We start from the raw sequence: 22,005 nt of genomic DNA on the forward strand, positions 1-22,005 counted from the left end.
CACACACACACACACACACACACACACACACACACACACACACACACACGGGACAATTTACAATCTTTATCCGATGCCATTTCACGTCTGCCCTTGTTATAGGGTAATACTGGTGGGTCAGTGGTGTGTAACGGAGTGCCCCAGGGATTCGAATCGTGGAGATACGGGTGTGTCGTGAGGGACACTCCCGGCGTGTACACTCGAGTCTGCCACTACGTGTCCTGGATTCACAACACCATTCGCAAACTGAGCATCTGAGCCTCTGTGTCCTTCTCTGTGTGTATCTGTGTCCCTCTCTGTGCCTCTACCGTCCCTCTCTCACCGCGCCTTTGAGTTGGGGGCTATGCGTTAGTGGATAGGGCGGGGGATGGGGTAAAATGAGCGAATTAATAATTTAAATATAATATCAAGGGGGGTGGTTAGTGTGTGTGTTACGCCGCAGGCCGCCCCCTCCCCGCAACCGCGCGTTGATGGGACGGGAGCTAACGGATCCCACTTGGTCTAGTATCCACTAAAACGAAATTAATCTCTATACACAAACTATAAACTAGAACTTTAAACTATAAACTCTAAACTCGGAAACTAAACGAAAGTCTAAATTGGAAACAAAAGCAGGAATGGGGTACTGATTTTAGATGATCAGCCTGCACCTATTTTTCTATGTTTTTTCTGTTTCAAACTATTAACTCAAACTCTAAACTCTCAACTCTAACTACTAAACACAAAGTATAAACTCAAATTACAAACTTTAAGGTCAAACCATGAACTAAATGTAAAACTAAGCGCGCAGTGATCTCCGGCAGGTTGGAGGGGCCCGGGGGAAGAGGATCCGGAGCGGACACAAACAGAAACCATTCTTCATTGCAACCATTTTATTGATAGTTCCCTTGTTGTACAGAGAGTGAGAGGCGGGGAACTGGCGCGGCCGCCGGGGGTCACGGGCTCAGTTTGTCGCCATGGTGTCGTGGATTCAGGACACGTAGTTGCATACGTGGGTGTACACGCCGGGATGGCCGTTCTCAATACACACGGGTCTCCACGCTCCCACTCCGTTGCACACCACCCGCCCGACAGCATCACCCTGTCACACGTGCAGACGTGAGAGGAGGTGAAATGGTTTTGGTGAAGTTTGTAAATTGTCCCGTGTGTGTGTGTGTGTGTGTGTGTGTGTGTGTGTGTGTGTGTGTGTGTGTGTGTGTGTGTGTGTGTGTGTGTGTGTGTGTGTTGTGTGTGTGTGTGTGTGTGTGTGTGTGTGTGTGGGTGTGTGTGTGTGTGCGTGCGTGCGTGCGTGCGCGCGCGTGTGTGTGTGTGTGTGCGCGCGCGCGTGTGTGTAGGATAGTGTTAGTGTGAACGGGGTGGTCGCTCGACGGCAGCGACACAGTCGGCCGAATGGCCTGTTTCCGCGACAGTGCGCGTCACTCAGAACCGGTGCCTCCAAGCACAGTGGCTGGTAGCCGCGAACCGCTAGTGTGGTAAATGTGAGAGAATAAACCCCTCCCCTCTGGCCCCCACACCCGATTCTCTCCGTCTTTGTCACCCCCTCCCTCCCTTCAATTCCTCCCCCACCTCCTCATTCATTCCCTCCTTCTCCCACCCCTTATAGACATTAGACAATAGACAATAGGTGCAGGAGTAGACCATTTGGCCCTTCGAGCCAGCACCGCCATTCAATGTGATCATGGCTGATCATCCACAATCGGTACCCAATTCCGGCCTTCTCCTCATATCCCCTGACTCCGCTATCTTTAAGAGTCCTATCTAACTCTCTCTTGAAAGTATCCAGAGAACCGGCCTCCACCGTCCTCTGAGGCAGAGAACTCCACAGACTCACAACTCTCTGTGTGGAAAAGTGTTTTCTCATCTCGGTTCTAAATGGCTTACCCCTTATTCTTAAACTGGGGCCCCTGGTTCTGGACTCCCAAAATCAAGAACATGTTTCCTGTCTCTAGCGTGTCCAAACCAAAGATCTTATAGCGGAGCAAGTTAGGCCACTCCTGCGAAATGCAAACGGGCTGACGTGTAGTACGCTACGCAGCGGAACCTGGGCTTTTCCCCCGCCCATTTAAATAACCGGAACCTTCCCGACCCGACTCGCAGTGTAAGTAACGTTGCGGGGGAACAGTTTTTGTGTGTGATATAGGGTTAGATTCATAATTCTGTTAATTCTTGTTAAAGAATAAAATGTTTATAAATTTTGACTGGTAATTTTCTTTTTTTAATGTTTTTTAAATCAATTCTTTTTAAATGGCTCATATGCTGTGTTTCAGTTGATTTTGTATAACACTTGCACTGTGTAATTTATTCATCTAATCACACTAATGTAATCACACTGTTCACAATTGCAGTATTTGGGAAAATAATAGCAACATGAAGATTCCAGCTGCTCTAGCCCTGGAATGTTACTTAATGTTTTTTCGCTTATTTTCTATTTTCTATGGAGTTGTTTCTCCACAAAAATAAAAAGGGGTCTGGTCTTCCCAATAGCCAGAGAGTGGAATGGGATCTGCCTGTAATGGTGGGGTTATCTAATTGAAGAATTTCACAACATAAAATTTGTTTTGTGCAAGATTTACAAAAGATTCATAACTTAAGGATGGTTTTATTCCATGAGCATACAACTGACTATATTGTGCTGGAAAGAACACACATACATGAATGTGATATAGATGTATATAATCATATAACACACACAATTATATTTCTTCTGATTTTTATATCCAATGATGAACTTTATTTCAGACTAGACAAGGGACATTAAATAATAAACATTGTAAACCTCCCCGCAACTTCACTCTGGTGAACCGGGCCATGCTCCCCGCACGCTGTGGAAGGAACATAGGCATCTTTTCGCTTTTATTGTGATTTATTTGTCTTTTTAACACTGAATATCTGATAACGCCACATTAGCAGCATATGGCACCAACATTGCACTAACCCACTCAATTTTAAATAATTCAAAAGCAAGATCCATAAACAAACAAGGATAACACCTTTCATTCTGTCATTCAAGGTAAGATTTTAATGTGAATATCTCATAACGGCACATTAGCAGTATATTGCACCAACCCACTCAATTTTAAATAATTCATAATAGTAATCAAAACATGGTCAACACTTTGACAAAGGGGAGCACCCAGCATTAATATCTGTACTATAGTGGAAGTTCGGGCAGACTTAATAAAATTCTCTGTGTAAAACAGAGTGCTTATTCTGCATTAAATGACAGAGAGGTAGAAAGAAAATGCTCTTGAGGAGAAGATTGTTACAAATATGCTACCAGGAGGACTCGACTATCTGAGCTCTATGACCTAACTACAGTGAGAGATTGAACAAGCTAAATAACGTTTTCAATATGCCACAGAAGTAATAAATGTTTTCTTAACTTTCCTCCTTAACGGGGAAGCTGAAGAATGACAAGTCGGGTCGCCTACATTGGCGATTGGAACAATTTACCGCAGAGCAGTAGGCAACACTGGTAGATGTGGACGGCATGGTCAAAGTCAAAGACCAAAGCGAAAATACAAGAGCAGAGGCGGAAGCAAAGATCCGATCTTTGGCCGGACGTAAGATGGCGGAACAAGATGGCGGAGGCTGGTTGCTAAAATTGGTCCTATAATCACCCATGAATCTGCCCATGACCATACTACGTGTTTTGCGTGGGAGTAGGCCATCTTGCTCCGCTATAAGATCTTTGGTCCAAACCCTTAATAATCTTATATGTTTCAATCAGATTCCCTCTCATCCTCTAAACTCCAGAGTATACAAGTCCAGGGTGTGGATGATCCAATTGTTTTGGAGTCATTTCTGTTAAATTACATCCCGCATTGGAAATAAGCGGCAGCGGCAGAATTTGTGTTTTAAACGGTAGGTGGTGAGTGTAGTTTTACACAGTGGACACACACAAACACACTCACATACACACACACACACACACACACACACACACACACGCACGCACACACACACACACACACACACGCACGCACGCACACACACACACACACACAGCGCGCGCACACACAGCGCACACACACACAGACACAGCGCACACACACACCAACACATACACACAAACACACACACATACACAGCACACACACACACCAACACATACACACACACACACAGCGCACACACACACACACACACACACACACACACACACACACGCACACACACACACAGCGCACACACACACACACACACACACACACACACACACACACACACACACACACACACACACACACACAAACACACAAACACACAAACACACACACACACACAAACACACACACGGATTCGTGCTTGAATGAGTGTGATAGCTGCAGCTGCAAGGGACGACGTGGAAGTTTTGCGTTTTGCCTAAATGTGGGCAATGTGGATAAGTGTGTGGTTATTTAGTTTGGTGAAAGATGATTTTATATGAACGGGGATAATGAAGAAGCGGAGAGTTGGAAGCAAAGACATCCAGAATTAAGCATTGTTTTTACAGGTTATCCGCACTGTTGTTCTCCGTTCCGTTCAGTTCAATAAACAAACATGTTATTAGAAACATAGAAACATAGAAATTAGGTGCTGGAGTATGCCATTCGGCCCTTCGAGCCTGCACCGCCATTCAATATGATCATGGCTGATCATCCAACTCAGTATCCCGTACCTGCCTTCTCTCCATACCCTTAAATATAGCCAATGAACTGGCCTCGACTACCCTCTGTGGCAGAGAGTTCCAGAGATTCACCACTCTCTGTGTGAATAAAGTTCTTCTCATCTCGGTTTTAAAGGAATTCCCCCTTATCCTTAAGCTGTGACCCCTTGTCCTGGACTTCCCCAACACCGGGAGCAATCTTCCTGCATCTAGCCTGTCTAACCCCTTAAGAATTTTGTTAGTTTCTATAAGATCCCCTCTCAATCTCCTAAATTCTAGAGAGTATAAACCAAGTCTATCCAGTCTTTCTTCATAAGACAGTCCTGACATCCCAGGAATCAGTCTGGTGAACCTTCTCTGCACTCCCTCTATGGCAATAATGTCCTTCCTCAGATTTGGAGACCAAAACTGTACGCAATACTCCAGGTGTGGTCTCACCAAGACCCTGTACAACTGCAGTAGAACCTCCCTGCTCCTATACTCAAATCCTTTTGCTATGAAAGCTAACATACTATTCGCTTTCTTCACTGCCTGCTGCACCTGCATGCCTACTTTCAATGACTGGTGTACCATGACACCCAGGTCTCGCTGCATCTCCCCTTTTCCTAGTCGGCCACCATTTAGATAATAGTCTGCTTTCCTGTTTTTGCCACCAAAGTAGATAACCTCACATTTATCCACATTATACTGCACCTGCCAAACATTTGCCCACTCACCCAGCCTATCCAAGTCACCTTGCAGTCTCCTAGCATCCTCCTCACAGCTAACACTGCCCCCCAGCTTAGTGTCATCGGCAAACTTGGAGATATTGCCTTCAATTCCCTCATCCAGATCATTAATATATATTGTAAATAGCTGGGGTCCCAGCACTGAGCCTTGCGGCACCCCACTAGTCATTGCCCGCCATTGTGAAAAGGACCCGTTTACTCCTACTCTTTGCTTCCTGTTTGCCAGCCAGTTCTCTATCCACATCAATACTGAACCCCCAATAACCATATAACAATTACAGCACGGAAACAGGCCATCTCTACCCTTCTAGTCCGTGCCGAACACATAATCTCCCCTAGTCCCATATACCTGCGCTCAGACCATAACCCTCCATTCCTTTCCCATCCATATAACTATCCAATTTATTTTTAAATGATAAAAACGAACCTGCCTCCACCACCTTCACTGCAAGATCATTCCACACAGCTACTACTCTCTGAGTAAAGAAGTTCCCCCTCATGTTACCCCTAAACTTCAGTCCCTTAATTCTCAAGTCATGTCCCCTTGTTTGAATCTTCCCTACTCTCAGTGGGAAAAGCTTTTCCACGTCAACTCTGTCTATCCCTCTCATCATTTAAAAAACCTCTATCAAGTCCCCCCTTAACCTTCTGCGCACCAAAGAATAAAGCCCTAACTTGTTCAACCTTTCTCTGTAACTTAGTTGCTGAAACCCAGGCAACATTCTAGTAAATCTCCTCTGTACTCCCTCTATTTTGTTGACATCCTTCCTATAATTAGGCGACCAAAATTGTACACCATACTCCAGAATTGGCCTCACCAATGCCTTGTACAATTTTAACATTACATCCCAACTTCTATACTCAATGCTCTGATTTATAAAGGCCAGCACACCAAAAGCTTTCTTTACCACCCTATCTACATGAGATTCCACTTTCAGGGAACTGTGCACAGTTATTCCCAGATCCCTCTGTTCACCTACATTCTTCAATTCCCTACCATTTACCATGTACGTCCTATTTTGATTTGTCCTGCCAAGATGTAGCACCTCACACTTATCAGCATTAAACTCCATCTGACATCTTTCAGCCCACTCTTCCAACTGGCATAAATCTCTCTGTAGACTTTGAAACTCTACTTCATTACCCGCAACCCCACCTATGTTAGTATCATCTGCATACTTACTAATCCAAATTACCACACCATCGTCCAGATCATTGATGTACATGACAAACAACAGTGGACCCAACACAGATCCCTGTGGCACCCCACTCGTCACTGGCCTCCAACCTGACAAACAACCATCCACCATTACTCTCTGGCATCTCCCATTCAGCCACTGTTGAATCCACCATTAATACCCAACCATTGAACCTTCTTAACCAACCTTCCATGAGGAACCTTGTCAAAGGCCTTACTGAAGTCCATATACACAACATCCACTGCTTTACCCTCATCAATTTCCCGAGTAACATCTTCAAAGAATTCAAGAAGATTAGTTAAACATGACCTTCCAGGCACAAATCCATGTTGACTGTTCCTAATCAGACCCTGTTTATCCAGATGCTTATATATATTATCTCTAAGTATTCTTTCCATTAATTTGCCCACCACTGACGTCAAACTAACAGGTCTATAATTGCTAGGTTTACTCTTAGACCCCTTTTTAAACAATGGAACAACATGCGCAGTACGCCAATCCTCCGGCACTATTCCCGTTTCTAATGACATTTGAAATATTTCTGCCATAGCCCCTGCTATTTCTACACTAACTTCCCTCAATGTCCTAGGGAATATCCTGTCCGGACCTGGAGACTTATCCACTTTTATATTTCTCAAAAGTGTCAGTACTTCCTCTTCTTTGATCCTCATAGTTTCCATAGCTACTCTACTTGTTTCCCTTACCTCACATAATTCAATATCCTTCTCCTTGGTGAATACCGAAGAAACGAAACTGTTCAATATCTCCCCATCTCTTTTGGCTCTGCAGATAGTTGACCACTCTGACTCTCTAATGGACCAATTTTATCCCTCGTTATCCTTTTGCTATTAATATAGCGGTAGAAAGCCTTCGGATTTACTTTTATCTTACTTGCCAAAGCAACCTCATATCTTCTTTTAGCTTTTCTAATTTCTTTCTTAAGATTCTTTTTACATTCTTCATACTCCTCAAGCACCTCAATTACTCCATGCTGCCTATAACTATTGTAGATCTCCCTCTTTTTCCGAACCAAGTGTCCAATTTCCCTTGAAAACCATGGCTCTTTACAATTTTTACGATTTCCTTTCAACCGAACAGGGACATAAAGATTCTGTACTCTTAAAATTTCACCTTTAAATGTACTCCATTTCTCTTCCACATCTTTCCCATAAAACAAACTGTCCCAATTTACTCCTTTTAAATCCTTTCGCATCTCCTCAAAGTTAGCCTTTCTCCAATCAAAAACCTCAACCCTAGGTCCAGTTTTGTCCCTCTCCATAATTATATTGAAACTAATGGTATTGTGATCACTGGACCCGAACTGTTCCCCAACGCATACCTCTGCCACCTGACCCGTCTCATTTCCTAACAGGAGGTCCAGTACCGCCCATTCTCTAGTAGGTACTTCTATGTATTGTTGCAAAAAACTATCCTGCACACATTTTACAAACTCCAACCCATCCAGCCCATTTACAGAATGTGTTTCCCAGTCTGTGTGTGGAAAATTGAAATCTCCCACAATCACTACCTTGTGCTTACTACTAATATCTGCAATCTCCTTACATATTTGCTCTTCCAATTCTCGCTCCCCATTTGGCGGTCTATAATACACCCCTATAAGTGTTGCTACCCCTTTCCCATTTCTCAGTTCCACCCAAATAGCCTCCCTAGACGAGCCCTCTAATCTATCCTGCCAAAGCACTGCTGTGATATCTTCCCTGATAAGCAATGCAACACCTCCACCTCTTGCCCCTCCAATTCTATCACACCTGAAGCAACGAAATCCTGGAATATTTAGTTTCCAATCACAGCCCTCCTGCAACCATGTTTCACTGATCGCCACAACATCATACTTCCAGGTGTCAATCCAGGCTCTAAGTTCATCCACTTTTCTTACAATGCTCCTAGCATTAAAATATACACATTTAAGAAACCCACCCTCTCTTATTCTCTGATTATTTTCTTTTTCTTCTCTCTCCCCTACATTTTGGGTCAGAGTGCTACCATTCTCTGCCCCCTGCTTCACACACTGACTGCTAGCTTTCCCAATTTGAGTCCCTCCCCCCAACCATACTAGTTTAAAGTCTCCCCAGTAGCCTTTGCAAATCTCCCCGCCAGGATATTGGTCACCCTTGAGTTCAAGTGCAACCCGTCCTTTCTGTACAGGTCGCACCTTCCCCAAAAGAGGTCCCAATGATCCAGAAAGCTTGAATCCATACCCACTGCACCAGTCCCTCATCCACGCATTTATCCTCCACCTCGCTCCATTCCTACTCTCACTGTCGCGTGGCACAGGCAGTAATCCTGAGATTGTTACCTTTCCAGTCCTTCTCCTTAACTCTCTACCTAACTCCCTAAATTCTTCTTTCAGGACTTCTTCTCTTTTTTTACCTATGTCGTTGGTACCTATATGCACCACAACCTCAGGCTCCTCTCCCTCCCATTTCAGGATTTCTTGGACACGTTCAGACACATCCCTGACCCTGGCACCAGGGAGGCAAACTACCATCTGGGACTCCTGTCTGCGTCCACAGAATCGCCTATCCGACCCCCTGACTATAGAGTCCCCTATTACAATTGCCCTCCCCTTCTTTTCCTTACCCTTCTGAGCAACCGGACCGGTCTTTGTGCCAGAGGCCCGGCCGCTGTCGCTGCCCCCAGGTAGGCTGTCTCCCCCACCCTTACTCAAGCATGAGTACTTATTTTCAAGGCGTACAGCCACCGGGGTACTCACCAGTCCCTGCCTCTGCCCGTTGCCCTTCCTAACTGTGACCCAGTTTTCTGTCTCCCGTGGTCTTGGAGTGACCACCTCCCTGTAACTCCTTTCTATGACCTCCTCGCTCTCCCTGAGCAGACAGAGGTCATCGAGTTGCTGTTCCAGGTTCCTGACACGGTCCCTTAGGAGCCACATCTCGACGCACCTTGCGCAGATGTGGACGTCTGGAGGGCACTCCGACTCCATGACCTCCCACATCTGACATCCAGAACAGTAAACTGCCCTGGCCCTCATTCTTCCCCTTAACCTAATACAATAAAGCCTTACAATTACAATTCAAATACAATACAAGCCAATCAGCTGCTTTCGCTGGTCCTCTTCCACCAATCAGAGGCTTCCACCAGAATCAGAATCCTTCTCTGGAAGTGAGATGGAACGTTGCAGATTTGGGTGTGCCGTGTGCTTTAAGTTTGTATACTAATCTCTTATGTGGGACCTTGTCGAAAGCCTTCTGGAAGTCCAGATACACCACATCCACTGGTTATCCCCTATCCACGCTACTAGTTACATCCTCGAAAAATTATATAAGATTCGTCAGGCATGATTTACCTTTTGTAAATCCATGCTGACTTTGTCCAAAGATTTCACCACTTTCCAAATGTGCTGCTATCCCATCTTTAATATCTGACTCTAGCAGTTTCCCCACCACCGATGTTAGACTAACTGGTCTGTAATTCCCCGTTTTCTCTCTCCCTCCCTTCTTAAAAAGTGGGGTTACGTTTGCTACCCGCCAATCCTCAGGAACTACTCCAGAATCTAAAGAGTTTTGAAAGATTATTACTAATGCATCCACTATTTCTGGAGCTACTTCCTTAAGTACTCTGGGATGCAGCCTATCTGGCCCTGGGGATTTATCGGCCTTTAATCCATTCAATTTACCCAACACCACTTCCCTGCTAACCTGGATTCCACTCAATTCCTCCAACTCCGTTGACCCGCGGTCCCCTGCTATTCCCGGCAGATTATTTATGTCTTCCTTAGTGAAGACGGAACCGAAGTAGTTATTCAATTGGTCCGCCATATCATTGTTGCCCATGATCAACTCACCTGTTTCTGACTGCAAGGGACCTACATTTTTTTAGCTAATCTCTTTCTTTTCACATATCTATAAAAACGTTTGCAGTCAGTTTTTATGTTCCCTGCCAGTTTTCTTTCATAATCTATTTTTCCTTTCCTAATTAAGCCCTTTGTCCTCCTCTGCTGGTCTCTGAATTTCTCCCAGTCCTCCGGTATGCTGCTTTTTCAGGCTAATTTGTACGCATCATCCTTCGCTTTGATACTATCCCTGATTTCCCTTGTTATCCACGGATGCACTACCTTCCCTGATTTATTCTTTTGCCAAACTGGGATGAACAATTTTTGTAGTTCATCCATGCAGTCTTTAAATGTCTTCCATTGTATATCCACCGTCAACCCTTTTGGAATTAATTGCCAGTCAATCTTGGCCAATTCACGTCTCATACCTTCAAAGTTACCTTTCTTTAAGTTCAGAACCATTGTTCCTGAATTAACAGTGTCACTCTCCATCATAATGAAGAACTCAACCATATTATGGTCACTCTTGCCCAAGGGGGACGTACAACAAGACTGCTGACTAACCCTTCCTCATTACTCAATACCCAGTCTAAAATAGCCTGCTCTCTCGTTGGTTCCTCTACATGTTGATTTAGATAACTATCCCGCATAAATTCCAAGAAATCCTCTTCCTCAGCACCCCTGCCAATTTGATTCACCCAATCTATATGTAGATTGAAGTCACCCATTATAACTGTTTTGCCTTTGTCGCACGCATTTCTAATTTCCTGTTTGATATCATCTCCAACTTCACTACTACTGTTAGGTGGCCTGTACACAACACCCACCAGCGTTTTCTGCCCCTTAGTGTTTCGCAGCTCTACCCATACCGATTCCACATCCTCCAAACTAATGTCCTTCCTTTCCATTGCGTTAATCTCCTCTCTAATCAGCAACGCTACCCCACCTCCTTTTCCTTTCTCTCTATCCCTCCTGAATATTGAATATCCATGGATGTTCAGCTCCCATCCTTGGTCACCCTGGAGCCATGTCTCCGTGATCCCAACTATATCATAGTCATTAATAGCTATCTGCACATTCAACTCATCCACCTTATTACGAATGCTCCTTGCATTGAGACACAAAGCTTTCAGGCTTGTTTTTACAACACTCTTACCCCTTATACAATTATGTTGAAAAGTGGCCCTTTTTGATTTTTGCCCTGGTTTTGTCTGCCTGCAACTTTTACTTTTCACCTTGCTACCTATTGCTTCTACCACATTTTACACCCCTCTGTCTCTACGCTCACACATTTAAGAAACCCTTTCCCTTTAACTCCATCCACCACTATCCCATTCGACACCCCACCCCCCTTATTCAGTTTAAAACCACCCGTGTAGCAGTGGCAAACCTGCCTGCCAGAATGCTGGTCCCACACCTGTTGAGATGCAATCCGTCCCTTTTGTACAGTTCCCCCTTACCCCAAAACAGATCCCAGTGATCTAAGAATCTAAATCCCTGCCCCGTGCACCAGTTCCTCAGCCACACGTTCAGGTCCCGTATCTCCCTGTTCCTGCTCTCGCCAGCACGAGGAACTGGAAGCAAACCGGAGATAACAACCCTGGAGGTCCTGCTTTTCAGCATTTTTCCGAGCTCTCTAAAGTCACGCTGCAGAATATTCATCCCCTTCTTTCCGACATCGTTTGTGCCGACATGCACTACCACTTCCGGATGTTCACCTTCGCCCTTGAGGATTTTCTGCACTCTGTTCGTGACATCCTGGATCCTGGCACCAGGAAGGCAGCACACCAGCCTCAAATCCCGTGTGTTGCCGCAGAAACCCCTGTGCGACGCATCGCTTTCACCTGTCTCGCAAACACAATATTTTTTTTTAGCGATGCGTTATATGTAATTGAATACAGAAATTGCTGGTTACATCATGCCAAAAAAAAGTGAAGCAAGGTTGATATTTTAACTCGCTCCATGAGATGTTCCCCGAGTTGTTAAGCACCTCCGGCAACTTCTCATTTCATATGCAGATGATACTAAGATAGGTGGGGTTGCGGGTAATGAAGTAGAGTTTCAAAGTCTACAGAGAGATTTATGCCAGTTGGAAGAGTGGGCTGAAAGATGGCAGATGGAGTTTAATGCTGATAAGTGTGAGGTGCTACATCTTGGCAGGACAAATCAAAATAAGACGTACATGGTAAATGGTAGGGAATTGAAGAATGTAGGTGAACAGAGGGATCTGGGAATAACTGTGCACAGTTCCCTGAAAGTGGAATCTCATGTAGATAGGGTGGTAAAGAAAGCTTTTGGTGTGCTGGCCTTTATAAATCAGAGCATTGAGCATAGAAGTTGGGATGTAATGTTAAAATTGTACAAGGCATTGGTGAGGCCAATTATGGAGTATGGTGTACAATTTTGGTCGCCTAATTATAGGAAGGATGTCAACAAAATAGAGGGAGTACAGAGGAGATTTACTAGAATGTTGCCTGGGTTTCAGCAACTAAGTTACAGAGAAAGGTTGAACAAGTTAGGGCTTTATTCTTTGGAGCGCAGAAGGTTAAGGGGGGACTTGATAGAGGTTTTTTAAATGATGAGAGGGATAGACAGAGTTGACGTGGAAAAGCTTTTCCCACTGAGAGTAGGGAAGATTCAAACAAGGGGACATGACTTGAGAATTAAGGGACTGAAGTTTAGGGGTAACATGAGGGGGAACTTCTTTACTCAGAGAGTAGTAGCTGTGTGGAATGAGCTTGCAGTGAAGGTGGTGGAGGCAGGTTCGTTTTTATCATTTAAAAATAAATTGGATAGTTATATGGATGGGAAAGGAATGGAGGGTTATGGTCTGAGCGCAGGTATATGGGACTAGGGGAGATTATGTGTTCGGCACGGACTAGAAGGGTCGAGATGGCCTGTTTCCGTGCTGTAATTGTTATATGGTTATTGGGGGTTCAGTATTGATGTGGATAGAGAACTGGCTGGCAAACAGGAAGCAAAGAGTAGGAGTAAACGGGTCCTTTTCACAATGGCGGGCAATGACTAGGAGCGGGCTAGGCCACAATGGCGGGCTGGGAGCATTGTAAGAAAAGTGGATGAACTTAGAGCCTGGATTGACACCTGGAAGTATGATGTTGTGGCGATCAGTGAAACATGGTTGCAGGAGGGCTGTGATTGGAAACTAAATATTCCAGGAATTCGTTGCTTCAGGTGTGATAGAATTGGAGGGGCAAGAGGTGGAGGTGTTGCATTGCTTATCAGGGAAGATATTACAGCAGTGCTTTGGCAGGATAGATTAGAGGGCTCGTCTAGGGAGGCTATTTGGGTGGAACTGAGAAATGGGAAAGGGGTAGCAACACTTATAGGGGTGTATTATAGACCGCCAAATGGGGAGCGAGAATTGGAAGAGCAAATATGTAAGGAGATTGCAGATATTAGTGGTAAGCACAAGGTAGTGATTGTGGGAGATTTCAATTTTCCACACACAGACTGGGAAACACATTCTGTAAATGGGCTGGATGGGTTGGAGTTTGTAAAATGTGTGCAGGATAGTTTTTTGCAACAATACATAGAAGTACCTACTAGAGAATGGGCGGTACTGGACCTCCTGTTAGGAAATGAGATGGGTCAGGTGGCAGAGGTATGCGTTGGGGAACAGTTCGGGTCCAGTGATCACAATACCATTAGTTTCCAGATAATTATGGAGAGGGACAAAACTGGACCTAGGGTTGAGGTTTTTGATTGGAGAAAGGCTAACTTTGAGGAGATGCGAAAGGATTTAAAAGGAGTAAATTGGGACAGTTTGTTTTATGGGAAAGATGTGGAAGAGAAATGGAGTACATTTAAAGGTGAAATTTTAAGAGTACAGAATCTTTATGTCCCTGTTCGGTTGAAAGGAAATCGTAAAAATTGTAAAGAGCCATGGTTTTCAAGGGAAATTGGACACTTGGTTCGGAAAAAGAGGGAGATCTACAATAGTTATAGGCAGCATGGAGTAATTGAGGTGCTTGAGGAGTATGAAGAATGTAAAAAGAATCTTAAGAAAGAAATTAGAAAAGCTAAAAGAAGATATGAGGTTGCTTTGGCAAGTAAGGTAAAAGTAAATCCGAAGGCTTTCTACCGCTATATTAATAGCAAAAGGATAACGAGGGATAAAATTGGTCCATTAGAGAGTCAGAGTGGTCAACTATCTGCAGAGCCAAAAGAGATGGGGAGATATTGAACAGTTTCGTTTCTTCGGTATTCACCAAGGAGAAGGATATTGAATTATGTGAGGTAAGGGAAACAAGTAGAGTAGCTATGGAAACCATGAGGATCAAAGAAGAGGAAGTACTGACACTTTTGAGAAATATAAAAGTGGATAAGTCTCCAGGTCCGGACAGGATATTCCCTAGGACATTGAGGGAAGTTAGTGTAGAAATAGCAGGGGCTATGGCAGAAATATTTCAAATGTCATTAGAAACGGGAATAGTGCCGGAGGATTGGCGTACTGCGCATGTTGTTCCATTGTTTAAAAAGGGGTCTAAGAGTAAACCTAGCAATTATAGACCTGTTAGTTTGACGTCAGTGGTGGGCAAATTAATGGAAAGAATACTTAGAGATAATATATATAAGCATCTGGATAAACAGGGTCTGATTAGGAACAGTCAACATGGATTTGTGCCTGGAAGGTCATGTTTAACTAAACTTCTTGAATTTTTTGAAGATGTTACTCGGGAAATTGATGAGGGTAAAGCAGTGGATGTTGTGTATATGGACTTCAGTAAGGCCTTTGACAAGGTTCCTCATGGAAGGTTGGTTAAGAAGGTTCAATGGTTGGGTATTAATGGTGGAGTAGCAAGATGGATTCAACAGTGGCTGAATGGGAGATGCCAGAGAGTAATGGTGGATGGTTGTTTGTCAGGTTGGAGGCCAGTGACGAGTGGGGTGCCACAGGGATCTGTGTTGGGTCCACTGTTGTTTGTCATGTACATCAATGATCTGGACGATGGTGTGGTAATTTGGATTAGTAAGTATGCAGATGATACTAAGATAGGTGGGGTTGCGGGTAATGAAGTAGAGTTTCAAAGTCTACAGAGAGATTTATGCCAGTTGGAAGAGTGGGCTGAAAGATGGCAGATGGAGTTTAATGCTGATAAGTGTGAGGTGCTACATCTTGGCAGGACAAATCAAAATAGGACGTACATGGTAAATGGTAGGGAATTGAAGAATGTAGGTGAACAGAGGGATCTGGGAATAACTGTGCACAGTTCCCTGAAAGTGGAATCTCATGTAGATAGGGTGGTAAAGAAAGCTTTTGGTGTGCTGGCCTTTATAAATCAGAGCATTGAGTATAGAAGTTGGGATGTAATGTTAAAATTGTACAAGGCATTGGTGAGGCCAATTCTGGAGTATGGTGTACAATTTTGGTCGCCTAATTATAGGAAGGATGTCAACAAAATAGAGGGAGTACAGAGGAGATTTACTAGAATGTTGCCTGGGTTTCAGCAACTAAGTTACAGAGAAAGGTTGAACAAGTTAGGGCTTTATTCTTTGGAGCGCAGAAGGTTAAGGGGGGACTTGATAGAGGTTTTTTAAATGATGAGAGGGATAGACAGAGTTGACGTGGAAAAGCTTTTCCCACTGAGAGTAGGGAAGATTCAAACAAGGGGACATGACTTGAGAATTAAGGGACTGAAGTTTAGGGGTAACATGAGGGGGAACTTCTTTACTCAGAGAGTAGTAGCTGTGTGGAATGAGCTTGCAGTGAAGGTGGTGGAGGCAGGTTCGTTTTTATCATTTAAAAATAAATTGGATAGTTATATGGATGGGAAAGGAATGGAGGGTTATGGTCTGAGCGCAGGTATATGGGACTAGGGGAGATTATGTGTTCGGCACGGACTAGAAGGGTCGAGATGGCCTGTTTCCGTGCTGTAATTGTTATATGGTTATATGGTTATATCCGATTTCTAGTGAGTTGATTTCCTCGCTTGTTCACCCCCCACCTAGCGCCCCCCCCGCCCATCCCTCATCCTTGCTTGAAATACACCCAGTGATTCCTACAAATTCTCCTGGAGTTAGTTATTTCCTGAGGAAAATACCTATCATCTCGCGGTCTCGACGAAAAGAGGAACAAGCAGTAAACAAAACTGGTCATGCAGCCATTTTTATTCAGTGATCCAGCAGTTCAGACATTACGGAACGATGGCCGCTGTTCACGGGTGGAAATGTGACTGATCACCGTCTCCCAGCAGATTTTTTCTTGCAGCATGTGAGCTCGGGAGAACAACTCCCTTCCAACGGTCCGAATTTGCAGAATCGTTCACATGTTCCTCCATTATAATTGCAGAGGCCTATAAATCATAATACGCATATTCAACATTAATCTCTGTTCCGTGGTCCTCGAGTCCCCTTCTCTGCGCAAGAGACTCTGCATGTACATTGAACGACTTCAGAGAAAGATGCTAAACTTGAATCACAGTTTCAATTAAGCATTCTTTTTACACTCAGACACTTGTCTGAAAAGAAAAGCATTTGAAACACTTGAGCATGTCGAGTAGGGCTGTTACTAAATAAAATACTATAGTAATTTGATTGTCTACATTTCCTCACCTAATTCCGATTCTTATCATTTACCTGCCATCTATATCAAGATTTCAAGAAATATCAGTGCATTCCATCCCGAATCTATGTGTCTTGATTAAAAGAGGAATAATTCAGAGCCGCAAATCAGTTTCTAATTTACTATCGTTCACGCGCGGCTGGGGGAAATAACATTCAACAAAAGTGTCAGAAATTGTCCTCATATTCTACCCTTGGCGAGAGGCAGCGTGGACACGGAACGTAGTCTGATCGGTTACTCCGTATTGTCCATCATACCGCCGGCCCCGCGTCGGGTCACTTCGGTGCATCCTGATTCTTCTGAATCTTTATATCATAAAGGAAAACATCATGCAGTTGTGCTGTTATCTCACATTGTTATGGATGAATGGCGAAAACATTTATGTTTGCCTTGCTAGTGTAACAGGAGAAAGATGAATGCATCCATGCTGTAACTTTTTAATCTTTCAACTTTCTCCGCTGGACCCTCTGCAGTTTGCATATCCGTCCAATAGATCTGTGTATTACGCTGTCAACCTAGGCCTGCACTTCATCCTCCAGCACCTGGACCGCCAGGGAACCTATGCGAGGAATTTGTTTGTTGATTTTAGCTTTGCATTCAACACCATTGTGCCAGGGCTACTACACTCCAAACCTTACGAGTTGACTGTGCCTGAACTCCTCTGTCGGTGGATCTCCAGCTATCTGTTAAGGACAGGAAGATTTGTGTGAGGCTGGGAATGCACATCCCGGACCCGCAAACCCTCAGCATAGGAACACCAGAAGGCTGCATACTGTCCCTCTCCTCTACTCTCTCTATGCCAATGACTGCACCTCCACTGACCCCTCTGTCAAGCTTCTCAAGTTTGCGGATGACACAACCCTGATCGAACTGATCCAGGATGGGGAGGAATCTGCCTACAGACACGAATTAACACAGCTGGCGTTCTGGTGCCATGCTCTTAAGAGAGTGGAATTGATTGTAGACATTAGGAGGGCTTCCTCTCTCCTCGCCCCACTCACCATCAACAAAGCCACAGCCACATCGGTGGAGTCTTTTAAGTCCTGGGACCTGGGCAATTTACGGAGGACTACCAACCTGCAAACCCGCATGTTTTTGGGATGAGTGTGTGTGTGTGTGCGTGCGTGGGGGGGGGGGGGGGGGGGGGGGGGGGGGGGGGGGGGGGGGGTGATGACCCAGAATAAACCATCGCGGCAAAATGAGAACGTGCAAACTCAGCAAAGGCATATTGCGAGGTCACGATCGAACTTGGTTCTCATGTGCTGTGAGGCAGCAGGTCTGCAAATGGACAACTCAAATCAGATTCTCTTTGTCCGAACATACCAAATGCTCCCACGGAAAGCTTCAATCAAACAGATGCACAAAGAGATAGAGCATCTATCAATGTTAGCGAGCCAACTGACATTGTGATCGACTTTAGCAATCGAAGCGTTGCAAAGTAGCGATGGTTGAATTCTTCACGTTCTGAGGAGTAAATATCACCAGTAAACTGTCCTGGACTCTTGTTTCGGTCCATGTAACGATCCCCATCCCCATCACGGGGGACATAGGGGGAAAACAAACACAGTAGGAGTAAAGGTTAATCGGGTCTCCAGATCCGAATGACATCATCCGAAAATGTCGAAGGAAGCGCCTGACGCATGTTGCTTCAATTACCTCCAGATTCTGTTCACCGATTACAGCTCAGCATTCAACACCATTATACCATCAAAACTGATCACCAAACTCGGTAACCTGGGCATCGACCCCTCCCTCTGCAACTGGATACTGGACTTTCTAACCAACAGACCCCAGTCTGTTAGGTTAGACAAGCACACCTCTTCAACCCTCACCCTGAACACCGGCGTTCCACAGGGCTGTGTGCTGAGCCCCCTCCTCTACTCCCTCTTCACCTATGACTGCACACCTGTACATGGTACTAACACCATCATCAAGTATGCAGATGATACAACGGTGATTGGCCTCATCAGCAACAACGATGAGTCGGCCTACAGGGAGGAGGTCCAGCACTTAGCAGCATGGTGCGCTGACAACAACCTGGCCCTTAACTCCAAGAAGACCAAGGAGCTCATTGTAGACTTCAGGAAGTCCAGGGGCGGCACGCACACCCCCATCCACATTAACGGGACGGAGGTGGAACGTGTTTCTAGCTTCAGGTTCCTGGGAGTCAACATCTCCGATGACCTCTCTTGGACCCACAATACCTCAACTCTGATCAAGAAGGCTCACCAGCGTCTCTTCTTCCTGAGGAGACTGAAGAAGGTCCATCTGTCTCCTCAGATCCTGGTGAACTTCTACCGCTGCACCATCGAGAGCATCCTTACCAACTGCATCACAGTATGGTATGGCAACTGCTCTGTCTCCGACCGGAAGGCATTGCAGAGGGTGGTGAAAATTGCCCAACGCATCACCGGTTCCTCGCTCCCCTCCATTGAGTCTGTCCAAAGCAAGCGTTATCTGCGGAGGGCGCTCAGCATCGCCAAGGACTGCTCTCACCCCAACCATGGACTGTTTACCCTCCTACCATCCGGGAGGCGCTACAGGTCTCTCCGTTGCCGAACCAGCAGGTCCAGGAACAGCTTCTTCCCGGCGGCTGTCACTCTACTCAACAACGTACCTCGGTGACTGCCAATCACCCCCCCACCCCCCGGACACTTATTATCACTTATTATTATTTATTTAAATCATTTGCTATGTCGCTCTTCCAGGGAGATGCTAAATGCATTTCGTTGTCTCTGTACTGTACACTGACAATGACAATTAAAATTGAATCTGAATCTGAATCTGAATCTGATTCCCACAACTCACAGACGGTACCAGCGAATTGGAAAACGGGAAATGCGAGTACATTGCTCAACGGACGGTAAGACGGACAGTGGGTTTGTTTGCTTGGCATCTGATCTTGGCAGGATACCGGAGTATAGACCAAAGGAAGAAATAATTCAAGCAGCATAATGTAATAAGTACAAGACAGTGTGCGTTACATAGCAGGGACACCGTGCTCGAATAACGTGAAACTGGTGCGCAATGAGTCAATTATACTTTTTTTTTGTCATATGTACCGCCGCGGTACGTGGCGTCAGGGTGGGCATGGAATGCACTGCCTACCCCGACTAAAATTATAACACGGTAATTACAAAATATAAATTGTAAAGGCATGGGAGAATTATGTCTCGCTAAGAGATCGATCTCTTAGGTAAGGGTAATTCTCCGTGCCTTTCATTCGCAGCACTTGTAACACGCGAGGGTCTGTGCAGCCCACGTGCCGTCAGCGCTGCTTCAAGCCGTCAATGACAAGCGGGGCTGAAGGCAGCTGAAATTCTGCCTTTGCTGTACTGCGCAGGTGCAGCATCATACTGGCGTGGCGGGTTTTTCAAATATGGATTGCCATTATTTTAAGCGTAGTTTAAGAAAAAAAGAGCGCAGAATGGAGTTCGTTTACCGATAATGTGGTAAGTACATTTCTTGGTTCAATATGTTTTTTAAATTCCCTATTTCCTGTGGTGGGGCCCGGAAAGGGAGAGTTTCTTTCACAGCGTTTGGGGAGTCTGGCGCGGGGTAAAGTTGCGGGGGGGGGGGGGGGGGGGGGGGGGGGGGGGGGGGGGGCAGGACTGTTGTGAAGGAGGGGATCGGGATCATGCCAGTAACCCACTTGCGAAGTTCCTTGAACGGAGCCACCGCATTGTGGCCTGGGAGGGAAGCAGCTCGGGTGGCTGCGAGCGGCCGCCGGGCCGGACAGCGGAACCGGCTGCCACCTCAGCGCCTTCCGCCGGCCCCTACTCACCTCTGGCATGTCTCCGTCTGAAAACCTCCCTCCTGCCGCTCGCCGGCCTCGCTCGTGTCAGCTGCTTCCCGCAAATCCTTAAATTCCGACAGCGCGATTGAGGTTACTCGGCTGTGGGAATTTAAGGATTTGCGGGAAGCGACTGACATGCGTAAAGTCGGCGAGCGGCAGGTGAGAGGTGTTCAGACGGAGAGCACTGCCAAAGGTGAGCGGGCCGGCAGAAGGCGCTGAAGTGGCGACCAGTTCTGCTGTCGTGTCCCGGCGGCCGCTCGTAGCCACCCGAGCTGCTTTCCTCCCCGATCACCATGCGATGGCTCCGCGTCGAGAGCGCCGCGGCAGCGGTGAGCGAGTGAGTTACTGGCATTATCCCCGACCCCCTCCTTCTCAACACTCCTGCCCTCCCCGCAACTTTACCCCTGGTCAGACTTTCCACACGCTGTGAAAGGAACACTCCCCACAATTGGTCACTTGAACAAGTGTTGTCATTCAATAAGATGACAATTGATTGAACTTGTTGCGGGGTGCTCCCGTTTTTCCCTCCATCTCGCCACCTGCCGTCACCCTTCACCGTCTTTATTTTTATTTTTTATTTTTATGGAGAGAAGAATCTGCGCATGCGCGGTTTTAGTTTTTTTTTTAAGCCGACTGACTGCCTATCCTGACTAATTACTCACGGCACGTGCCTGGTACCGAGGTACAGTGAAATGCTTTATTTTGTATACCACCTGGTAAAATCACATAGCAGACCTCACCTACGTAGTGCAGGTGTCGCCACGTTCCTGTCGCTGGCGCTACTCACCCTCTATTCTGCCTGTTACCTCACGTGCAATCAACCACCCTCCTTCCTACTGCCTTGTCCCTGTTCGTTCTCGGCGCCTCCCCCCCTCCCCTGACCGCCGGGTCCCCTTCGTTCTCGTCGACCCCCTCCCCCTCTGTGAACTCTCACCCTGTAACCATCGTCTTTCTCCACCGTCTCTGGCTCACTGCCACTCTCTCACTCTTTCCACGTCCATGCTGTTTTCTCTCCGTTACAACCTCCTTGGTACCCAATTATGCTCACTGCACCTTGACTCTTTTCTTTTTGCCTCTGTGCCGATTTCTTCCAATCTCTTTTGCCTCCTTTCATCTCTCATTCTTCGTTGCCTTTGTTTTTTCTCCTTCATCCCTCTCTCGCCCATTTCCCCAATCTCTCTCGTCTCTTACCCCATTTTTCCTATGTTTCTCATGGAACCGCTCCACCGCTTTCTTCCCA

The sequence above is a fragment of the Amblyraja radiata genome, chromosome 21, assembly GCF_010909765.2.
Source record: "Amblyraja radiata isolate CabotCenter1 chromosome 21, sAmbRad1.1.pri, whole genome shotgun sequence".
NCBI lineage: Eukaryota > Metazoa > Chordata > Chondrichthyes > Rajiformes > Rajidae > Amblyraja > Amblyraja radiata.